The sequence below is a fragment of the Cyprinus carpio genome, unplaced genomic scaffold, assembly GCF_018340385.1.
Source record: "Cyprinus carpio isolate SPL01 unplaced genomic scaffold, ASM1834038v1 S000006183, whole genome shotgun sequence".
NCBI classification, from domain to species: domain Eukaryota; kingdom Metazoa; phylum Chordata; class Actinopteri; order Cypriniformes; family Cyprinidae; genus Cyprinus; species Cyprinus carpio.
The window spans coordinates 1-10,115 of record NW_024878867.1 but is presented as its reverse complement, the minus strand read 5'-3'; the positions used below and the strand labels follow the sequence as shown (position 1 = coordinate 10,115).

The window sequence follows — 10,115 nt, the reverse complement described above, 5'->3', positions numbered from 1 at the left end:
ATATAACACATAATTCATATTATATAAATAATGCAATGCACCACCTATTGAAAGTGTATGTCAAATCTAAAATATGGTTTTAATACTTTGGCTTAGAGAAAATATAGGCACAAGTGCTTGATATTTATCCTGCTTGAATTGCTCTCTAAGAAAACGCGCGACATAACTTCATTATATAAGTACCAAACTTTCATCTGTGAATATTAAATATTTACCCCAACTACAGTGTTTTTTCTTTTAATTTTCCCCTTGGACTCCAGCCATCAAATGTAACAAATCTGTGAGGCAAAGCTGACGGCTATTTTATGAAAATGTGCTTTGATGCGCTTTTTTTGATAACTTGTGCTTAAAGCGCCACTCAGCGGTCCAAAAGCTGCAAAATGCACTTTGTAGACACTGGCTTCATTATGCGGCCAGAACGATCGTTTTGGTTGGCTACATACCTATCAGGTGTGTACATATATATATATATATATATATATATATATATATATATATATATATACATATGCTACATACATACATGGCACACTACATCGCCACTTTATTAGGTGCACTCTGTTCAATTGTTTGTAGTACAAATTGCTAATCAGCCCATCGCATTGACATCACTTTTTGTAAAGAAAGAAAAAATGGCACCAGGGTGATCGCGGAGGAGACAAATTGTTGAATAAAGTCTTTTTTTTCTTTTGCACACACAAAAGTATTCTCTTAGCTTCATATAATTAAGTGGATGAACCACTGGCGTCACATGGATTAATTCACAGATCTCCTTGCTCACGTTTCTGGACTTTTCAGTTGCATTGCTGTCTATGGAGGGTCAGACAGCTCCAGATTCCATAAAAAAATCTTAATTTGTATTCGAGAGATGACCAAATTTCTTACGGGTTTGAAAGCTACCACGAGGGTGAGTAATTAATGACAGAATTTTCATATTTGGCTGAACTAAATCCTTGAAGTGCAGGGGGGTGTAAACTTTTGTGAATAGAGGATGATGTTTAAATTGTTCTTCTTTTTTTGTTTAAAGATCATAAACGTTCTTGAATTATATATACAGGTGCTGGTCATATAATTAGAATATCATCAAAAAGTTGATTTATTTCATTAATTCCATTCAAAAAAGTGGTGTAAAACTTGTATATTATCATTACATTCAGTATAGTATTCATTACACACAGACTGATATATTTCAAATGTTTATTTCTTTTTTAATCTTGATGATTATAACTGACAACTAAGGAAATCCCAAATTTAGTATCTCAGAAAATTAGAATATAACGTTAAGACCAATACAAAGAAAGGATTTTAGAAATCTTGGCCAACTAAAAAGTATAAAAATGAAAAGTATGAGCATGTACATACTTTTCATACTTTCTAATGTACAGCACTCAATACTTAGTTGGGGCTCCTTTTGCCTGAATTACTGCAGCAATCGCGGCATGGCATGGAGTCGATCAGTCTGGCTAACTTGTGACGCGATCTCAGTGAGTCACTGTGTTTTTTATCTGAGCTGCAGGTGATTGGCAGATTGATGACATAGTGTTGCACCTGCACTGAATCAACGCTTCTGTCAAAAGGACTCGCTTGAACTGATGGCCGGAAGAGAGAATTGGTGCTTGTTGGCGTTTGTTTGCCTTTCATGGGGCTACCGGGTGGTTCTAGAGGGTTATGGAGGTTGCAGGAGACCACCGCACTCGAGGAGTTTTCGTGATGATCCCATTTCTTCCTAGATCGGATTTTGGACATTATCTTTCAAGTGGTTTTGTTAGTTTGAATTTGTTACATTTGTATCACTTACATGCATGCTGACACACTGACTATACACTTATACTGACTAATAAAGCATTTCATGTTTATTTTCTATAGTTTAATAAATGTTTTTGCAAATTAAGCTGTGTGGTGTCTCCCCTGATTTTGTTGCATTCCTTGCAGAGGAACCGTGGCACACACTGCTCAGGTGTTATGAGAGCCCAGGTTGCTCTGATAGTGGCCTTCAGCTCTTCTGCATTGTTGGGTCTGGCATATCAGATCTTCCCTCAGCATCTTCCTCTTAACAATTTTCTATGGGTTTTGGTCAGGGCGAGCTTGCTGGCCAATTAAGAATAACAGGGCCAATCAAGAACAAGGGAGGATACCATGGTCCTCAAACCAGGTACTGGAAGCTTTGGCATTGTGTGCAGGTGCCAAGTCCTTGTTGGAAAATGGAAATCTGCATCTCCATAAAGTTGGTCAGCAGCAGGAGCACGCAAGTTTCTAAAACTTCCTTGGTATACGGCTGTGTTGACCTTGGACCTCAGAAAACACAGTGGACCAACACCAGCAGATGACATGGCACCCCAAACCAGCACTGACTGTGGAAACTTTACACTGGACCTCAAGAAATGTGGATTGTGTGCCCTCCTCTCTTCCTCCAGACTCTGGGACTCTGATTTCCAAAGGAAATGCAAAATTTACTTTCATCAGAGAGCATAACTTTGGACTACTCAGCAGCAGTCCAGTCCTTTTGAAGCGAGACGCTTCTGACGCTGTCTGTTGTTCAAGAGTGGCTTGACACAAGGAATGCGACAGCTGAAACCCATGTCTTGCATACGTCTGTGTGTAGTGGTTCTTGAAGCACTGACTCCAGCTGCAGTCCACTCTTGTGAATCTCCCCCACATTTTTGAATGGGTTTTGTTTCACACAATCCTTCTCCAGGGTGCGCGTTATCCCTATTGCTTGTACACTTTTTTTCTATCACATCTTTTTCCTTCCCTTCGCCTCTTTATTATTGTGCTTGGACACAGAGCTCTGTGAACAGCCAGCCTCTTTGCAATGACCTTTGTGTGTCTTGCCCTCCTAGTGCAAGGTGTCAATGGTCGCCTTTTGGACAACTGTCAATTCAGCAGTCTTCCCCCATGATTGTGTGTAGCCTAAGCAGAACTAGACTGAGAGGCCATTTAAAGGCTTTGCAGGTGTTTTGAGTTAATTAACTGATTAGAGTGTGGCACCAGGGGTCTTCAATATTGAACCTTTTCACAATATTCTAATTTTCTGAGATACTGAATTTGGGATTTTCCTTAGTTGTCAGTTATAAACATCAAAATTAAAAAAGAAATAAACATTTGAAATATTTCAGTCTGTGTGTAATGAATAAATATAATATACAAGTTTCACTTTTTGAATGGAATTAGTGAAATCAACTTTTTGATGATATGCTAATTATATTGGCCAGCACTCTGTATATACCGTTAGATGCGGAAAGAGTATTCAGACCCCCTTAAATTTTTTTCACTCTTTTGTTATATTGCAACCATTTGCTAAAATCATTTAAGTTCATTTTTTTCCTCAATGTACACACACTGCACCCCATATTGACAGAAAAACCACAGAATTGTTGACATTTTTTGCAGATTTATTAAAAAAGAAAAACTGAAATATCACATGGTCCTAAGTATTCAGACCCTTTGCTGTGACACTCATATATTTAACTCAGGTGCTGTCCATTTCTTCTGATCATCCTTGAGATGGTTCTACACCTTCATTTGAGTCCAGCTGTGTTTGAGTATATTTATTGGACTTGATTAGGAAAGCCACACACCTGTCTATATAAGACCTTACAGCTCACAGTGCATGTCAGAGCAAATGAGAATCATGAGGTCAAAGGAACTGCCTGAAGAGCTCAGAGACAGAATTGTGGCAAGGCACACAGATCTGGCTAAGGTTACAAAAAAATTTCTGCTGCACTTAAGGTTCCTAAGAGCACAGTGGCCTCCATAATCCTTAAATGGAAGACGTTTGGGGACGACTACAGAACCCTTTCCTAGAGCCTGGCCGTCCGGCCAAACTGAGCTATAGGGGGGAGAAAGAGCCTTGGTGAGAGAGGTAAAGAAGAACCCAAAGATCACTGTGGCTGAGCTCCAGAGATGCAGTCGGGAGATGGGAGAAAGTTGTAGAAAGTCAACCATCGCTGCAGCCCTCCACCAGTCGGGGCTTTATGGCAGATTGGCCTGACGGAAGCCTCTCCTCAGTGCAAGACACATGAGAAAACACCTGAAGGACTCCAAGATGGTGAGAAATAAGATTCTCTGGTCTGATGAGGCCAAGATAGAACTTTGTTAGCCTTAATTCTAAGCTGCTGTATGTGTGGGAGAAAACCAGGCACTGCTCATCACATGTCAATACAGTGTCCCAACAGTGAAGCATGGTGGTGGCAGCATCATGCTGTGGGGGGGTTTTCAGCTGCAGGGACAGGACGACTGGCTGGCTTGCAATCGAGGGAAAGAAGATGAATGCAGGCCAAAGTACAGGTATATCCTGGACGCACAAAACCTTCTCCAGACTGCTCAGGACCTCAGACTGGGCCGAAGGGGTCCACCTTCCCAACAAGACAATGACCCTAAGCACACAGCTAAAATAACAAAGGAGTGGCTTCACAACAACTCCGTGGACTGTTCTTGAATGACCCAGACAGAGCCCTGACTTAAACCCAATTGAGCATGTCTGGAGACCTGAAAGCGGCTGTTCACTTAAGCGTTTACCATCCATCCTGACAGAACTGGAGAGGATCTGCAAGGAGGAATGGCAGAGGATCCCCAAATCCAGGTGTGAAAAAACTTGTTGCATCTTTCCCAAAAAGACTCATGGCTGTATTAGATCAAAAGAGGTGTGTTACTAAATACTGAGCAAGAGGGGTCTGAATACTTAGGACCATGTGATATTTCAGTTTTTTCTTTTTTAATAAATCTGCAAAAATGTCAACAATTCTGTGTTTTTCTGTCAATATGGGGTGCTGTGTGTACATTAATGAGGGGAAAAAAATGAACTTAAATGATTTTAGTAAATGGCTGCAATATAACAGAGTGAAAAATGTACGGGGGGTCTGAATACTTTCCGTACCTACTATATATATATATATACATACACAACGTCTTCAACGAGTATAAAAGATTGCACGTCACACCTCCGTTTATCAGTTTGCACTGGCGACCAGTAGTTGCTTACATAAAATTCAAGGCATTAATGTTTGCCCATTCGAAACCATCGCTGGCTCTGCACAGCTTTACCTAAATTCATTACTTCAGAGTTATTTGCCTCTAGATGCTTGCATTCTGACTCCTATCAAGGGTTTAGATTTCCAGTGTTTTGCTCACTAATGAGAGAAACACACTCTGAGTAACCATGAAGCGAGAGAAAAACACACATACTCTGACTTTCAAAAAAAAAACCTGCTTCTCAGCCTCCAGATACAGAAGTGGAACAAAATGTATCAGAAAATTGAAGCGGAAATCGCAAACACTGCATTTTATGCTACAAAGCAGCATTTGAAAGTCCCTCTAATTTTTTCTTCGTACATGTGACCGTTCTAAAATTACTTCCCCAAAAAAATGATGAGGCAAAGTTCCCATCATATTCCTCATCTCTTCTACTTCTTTAATTTCAGTCACACCCAAAAACATCACGGACTCCAACAGTGGATATAAGAAGCTGTGCTTCTACAAGAACATTGCTGACTCTGACTGTACTTAAGGCAGCAGCTTCTGGCGCCTCTGCTCTATAACACAAGAGCAGCTTCACACCATGTTTGTTCTTGGTCTGTTCACCTGTATTGTGCTGAGAGCATTCAGTGCTCAGGCAAAAAGTGGTCAGCTTTGATGACTGTAAAGGGTTCTTCTACAAAAGACACTGAACCAGAAGGAATGGATCAGAATGGCAAGAAAAATTTGTCAGAAGCTGGAATATGATCACTACTATTACGCTACTCTGTACTCAGTTCATCACAGGATCCTCTTTACAGCGCGCCTACATATTTGACCCTAAATGCACAAAGCACTGCTGGAAGGACAGAAACCTGGCACATCGAGCCACAGGTAAACATGTGCTTCACTCACTTTCTAACAATAGATTTTATTTAGCAATTTACATTCCTGCATTCCTTAAGAAAAAATAAGGAAAAAAAAAGAGTGGTAAAAAAAAAAAAAGCTATATATCAAAACTAACCATCTAACATATTTCTTCTGTAGATTTCCCAACCTGAACTCGAACTGATCATATGGTCCGTGAGAGGGACTCTGATGAAAACATTATTATTAAAAAAATATCAAGCCATCAGCAGCGACTACAAGCGACTCTGGATATGATCATGGACTCCTGAACTCAACAGCTTCCAATGTGATGAAGGTGCGTGATCGTAACGCTCACACTGACCAACGCTGCACCTATAGACGAAGTCTTTCGACCCGTATCCACTGGAAGAACTGGGAGAGTGCACTGAGGAGTTTCTTAAGAAGCAAGCTTGACAGTCATGGTGGTTCTGCAAAAGTCTACATTGTCACAGGTACAGTACCTGATGACGATGTACAAATACCACACAATGGAACCTCTGAAGACCCAGAAAGAGTGACTGTGCCCTCTCACATCTGGACAGCCGTCTGTTATAAACACATCCTCAATGACACAAAGTCTTTTTCCTTTGGCTACATTGGCAAAAACCAGCCGGAAGGTGGCATCGCCCTGATGAGAGTCTCAGACCTGAATGATAAAGCTCAGCAGTCTCTATAGTGAGCTGTTAAAAACTCATCAGTCGATTAAGATTTTTTTGTTGGTGATTGTTTTTTGATGACAGTAAAAAAAATTAAATGAGATTCAGGGTGTGTTTGACAAATTAATAAATCCAAACCAAGTAGGCGAGATGGCCACAGATGTGCAGAACATGTCTCGCCGCTTAGAAAAGAGGTCGATCAAGAAGTATCGCGGTACTCAGACACTTAACAGTTTAAGGAGGGTCTAGATGGCCGTATGGTGACCACTGTACCAAATGCGGTGAGGGACTACTACTGGTGCTGGATCGGTTATGGTTTCTTTTCCGACAACTGGGACTACTGCAGCCCTCCACTGTCGGAACTAGAGCTAAAAATGGGGAGTACTGCCGCCCCAGCAACTATGCCTGTTCCACATATGGTTCAGATTATAAATGGTGCTACACTGAAAGCGGCAGTAATGATATGTGCTGTACTTCTGATGACTGCTTGTCAGCTGTGAATGACAAGACATGCTGGTCCTAGCCACCCATGTGGATACCATGGCTATGATTACCTGTGGTGCTATACTGATGATGAAGCCAACTGGGAATACTGTTGCAAAAAACTGTGACTAAATGAATTTAATTTCAATTTCTTTTTCAAAAGTAAACACAACTACCATTTACCAATGTGCTGTACAAAATAAGTAACCATTAACAGAATTAAAACAAAGACAATGTCACAAAAAAAAAAAAAGCTTCAAGAGGAAATACAAGGCAAAAAAGCAAATGCAAATAATGAATAATAAGCCAAATCAAAAATGTTTTTTAACCTAGATTTAAAATTGGATAGTGTAGGGGCAGTTCTGATTTCTGTAGAAGACTATTCCAGAGTCTACAGCTACAATGAATGCTTTCGATCACCCCTAGACTTTAGTCTGGTTCTAGGAACCACTAAGAGCCTTAAATTGTCAGTAGGTATAAAATTTGTATTACAATAAATACTAAAGCATTACTTTGCAAAGCTGATTGTGATTGTACTTGGAGCACTTACTAACCTAGAAACAAATAAATACAATAATTCAAACAAAAATGAAGAGACTGTTGAAGGATCCAAGAATTCTTCATAGCAACCTGTGTGTGTTGCTACAAGAGAGTTTCAACCATATATATTTGTTGTGTTTTACTTTCTTTCTTTTATATTCAGTCATTCATTTCTAATCATGTATCATTTTAATTACTCCATTTAATCATTTATAATAATCATTTAAGACATTTATATACTCATTTTATTAATTCATTCATTGATTAGTCATTTATATTGTATTATTTTATTTTTGTTATTTTTCCTTTGTTGTATACTCTTATGATTGTGATGTTTTAAAGAATATTTGTCTTAAAGAGTAAGAGATAAAGAGAAAGTCTCATTTCAGCTGTTTTTTAACGTCACAGGAAATATGTTGTGAAGCAGTAATTTTCCATTGCTATTGCTTGGATTATAATAATGCGTGATGGAATGTGCTGGTCTGAGCATTGAAACATGCGCAACTAAGATTATTCAATAAACTCTGCTTACATGTGTAATGTATTGTGTCTATTTCATTAATACACCTAGCCCGAGTGATAGTCCACAATTGAGACTCATATGACATTCAAGGAAGGCAGTCAAATTTCAATGTTGCCCCTAAGTAACTTCACATTTGAAGTTGACTGAGATAATATTCCATGGCAGAAAAGAACTAAGCTGTTTTTTTTTTTTTTTTTTTTAGAAATCAGCCCTTCTCAAAAGACTCAGAAACAGCGTTTCCAAAAACCAATCACTGTTGACTGTCTAGGCATTTGAACATGAATGGAGTTTGTCTATAAATTTGCACATATTTTGTTACACAGGCGGACATTTGTGCTGCATGATATATAAAAATAAAGTAATATAATTCACTGCTGTTTAACAGCATATTGCTGGTTACATTGAAATATTATTTTAGAAACAAAATGTGTAAAAGATGTGCTTTATTGGGCATTTATTTGTATAAAAAATGCAGTACTGTATGTAACAGTTCAGAGAGAGTAAGCGGAAGTCACGACTTAATGACGCCATGAATATGATAATTCACATATTTGAATTGTTATATAAAGTTATAAGCATGTTTATAAAAACAATAGCAATTATTATTTTTATTATTTTTTTTTAAATATTTTTATTAAAAGGAAGAAACATGTTAAATACAAAAAAATTAACAATGCTCTTTTAATTTACACCCCCCCCCTTACCACCACCCCCACAGAAGAGGAGAAAACAAAGACAAAAAACATTTAAATACATAAATACTGAAAATCCAATAATAAAAATAAATAATTCTCAAATTGTTAATATTACAATAAGGGAATTACTTATTATCAATGTTAGCCCATTGGGTTTGATTGCATTGTCTGTTACATTATACACAGGCCTTTTAATTTACATTTAATTTACATTTTACTAATACATTAAAATGTTAATTACTATAATTACTTTTAGTTTGTGGGAAGAGTTAGATCTTTTTTCAAAAATATGAGATCATTGGAGTCCATACTGAGTGCAAAAAAACGTTTAGTGGATCCTCTAAAGAGAATATTTAACTTTTCCAATTTTAAAAAACGTCATCCACATCACTAAGCCAGAGTGAAACTAAAGGTGTGCTGGCCGGCTTTCCAATCAAGTAATATTCTTCTTCTGAGGCAAAAGACATGCAAAGCATCTTGACAATTTTTGGACATGACTGTGGCTACTTGCCTTGTTCAGGTACTCCAAAAACAGCCATTTCCAAAACTGGGCCCTACTTTCTTTAATATATGCCTCTGTGAAAGATTTTAAACATAGTTGTCCAGTAGTTAAGGAGTTCTGGGAGCAAGCCCAAAACCATATGAGGCTAAATCTGCTTTTAGGAGAGAGTGACATCGGCTCACACATGTCATCTACATTTGTGTATATCTTGGAAGAAGTTTGACCTTTGCTGTAATATGAAGTCTGTGGAGGACCTAGCCCAGACTGACTTAACCTAAGCGAGTACACAGGAGGTTGTTCCATTCACTCTAAATAATGCATTGTCTCAGGTTTCCTCTGATATATCCACTCCCGAAATCCTTTGACCATTCTGCATGAATTTTGTCTAGATTAATATTTTTTATTGACATTAGAAATTATTTATATATGTTAAGAAATGACTCCCTTCAAATGTAAAGGAATATTTAGAATTTGCATTCCAGTCCCCCCATACGTGGGACAATGGTTTTGAATAAGATGTTGAACTTGAAAATATCTAAACAAGTCACCGAACATGGCGGGTTGTATTTTGAAGAAAGGGTTGAGAATGGAGCAAAAACATCATCAATAAAAAGATCACTGAATTTGACAAGGGCCGACTTGTTGCCACTGACTGAAGCTCGGGTCCAATTGACCTGGAAGGAATATGAGATTCTTACATATAGGGCTGGCTATGGAGATGTTTTTTAAAGAGCAAACACTTATATCTAAATTGAAACCAAATCTTGAGTGATGTTTACTACTGACTGGGCATCACGTAATACAATGTAATACAAAGGGGCAATTTGGATAAAGAGTTTTTTGTCTTGGAGAAA

General features: G+C 38.2%; 1 pseudogene; it reads left to right on the top strand.

Annotated features, from left to right (window-relative positions):
* The first annotated feature begins 5,430 nt into the window (after window positions 1–5,430).
* Window positions 5,431–7,261, top strand: LOC122143545 (annotated as a pseudogene).
* The last annotated feature ends 2,854 nt before the right edge of the window (window positions 7,262–10,115 follow it).